Source organism: Orycteropus afer, unplaced genomic scaffold (assembly GCF_000298275.1).
Source record: "Orycteropus afer afer isolate SDZICR_OR568_19922 unplaced genomic scaffold, OryAfe1.0 scaffold00295, whole genome shotgun sequence".
In the NCBI taxonomy this organism is placed as follows: Eukaryota; Metazoa; Chordata; class Mammalia; order Tubulidentata; family Orycteropodidae; genus Orycteropus; species Orycteropus afer.
The window spans coordinates 3,910,773-3,912,460 of record NW_006921882.1 but is presented as its reverse complement, the minus strand read 5'-3'; positions in this window follow the sequence as shown (position 1 = coordinate 3,912,460).

Below are 1,688 nucleotides of genomic sequence, written 5' to 3'. Positions count from 1 at the left end.
ATAAATTATATTTCAATAAATGCATTAAAAAAGAAGAAGCAGCAGCTCATGCCTTCACACACCACCCATGGGTTTGCTGTCAAGTCTGAGAACTAAGGCAGTGCCCATAGGAGGGAGGTTAAAAAAAAAAAGGCTAGTTTGAATAATTTCATCAAGTTTATGACTGGAATTTTATGTAAAAGAATTTTCACTTATTTGGGTAATAAAACTAGAAGGATAGAAAAGATACACTGTAGTTTAATTTTACTGCCTCAAAAACAGAACAAACCAAACTCACTGCCCTCGAGTGGGATCCGACTCATAGTGACCCCTCCTTGGGTTTCCGAGGAGGTACAGAAGTAGACTGCCCAGTCTTCCTTCAGAGGAGTGGCTGGTGGGTTTGAACTGCCAGCCTTCTGATTAGCAGTCAAATGCCTTAAGCACTATAACCACTAGAGGAAAAAACAGTATGTAAGCAGCTATTTGAGAACCATCTAGGATTCTAATTTATAAGATCTGTTTCTAAAACGGACTACTGGCGCAACATAACAGATGTTTGGAGAATCTTGATTTTGTCCTAAGGGCTCATCATCACCCTCCTAGGATGAAAGCTGCTGTGACAGCCCCAGGTGCCTGTAAAGTGGAACCATCATCATTGGTGATGCTAAGCGATTTCAAAAATCAGGGTTTTGTGAAAAGAACACTTGGTGTGCTTTCTACAAAGTTAGAACACTCCAGCATTCCCACCCATGACCTCTGCAACGGGAGTGTGTTCACAGGTGCTGAAGAGAGCTGACGCTTTCCAGCTCAGCCTCACGTACATCTAAATTAGAAACACTCAGCAGAGCACAGCCTTAGAGAAATACTGAGAAATATTCGCTTCTCTGCTAAACGGGCTTCTGTGTCTCAGGGAGAGGTGTGCGTCTCAAAAGGCAACCCTGTGAAAAACAAAGCAAGGTCGCCTTCTGCCGGCAGAAGCTCCACTTTCCTCTCACTTTGTCCCACTATTGGGCAGGGACTTCTCTTTAAAACATTTAAGTCACTTGTTTTAAGGAATAGTGTGGAAGAGTCTGAGACACAAGAAAGGCGGTAAGAACCATGAGCATCCCTGTGTGAGACTGAGTACTTCTTGACAGAAACTGGATTTTGCACTAAACAAGGGGCCCAGTGGGCAAATTCCACCTTCATAGCTGACAGCATGGGAACGGCCTGCGTGAACCCAGTTTCCACCTGGAAATGGATCCAGTTCTCACCTTCCTACTTCTCCATCTTCCACACCAGTCGCTCCAAGCAGCACTCTCTCCCTCTCTCTGACTAAGCCACCCAGAGCTGTTTCAGAGCTCACAAGTTAAGAAAGAGGACACTGTCCTCGGGCCTGCCAACCAGATAGACACCAGCCCCTGTTGACCCTCACTCACCCCATGGGTTCAAGAATTCCCTGGAATGACTGACAGACTTCACAGAGAGGAGGCTGCTCTTGTGTCGCTGAGTGGGTTCCAGCTCATAACGACACTACACACCACAGAAGAAACACTGCTCAGCCTTCTGCCGTCCTTGTAGTCATTGCTATGTTGGGGCCTTAATGCAGGCGTCGTGTCAGTCCGTCTTAATGAGGGTCCTTTTCTTGTCTGCTGACCTTCCACTTCCCCAAGCAGGATCTCCTTTTCCAGGGCCTGGTTCCTTCCAATAACACCTCCAAAGTACGTGGC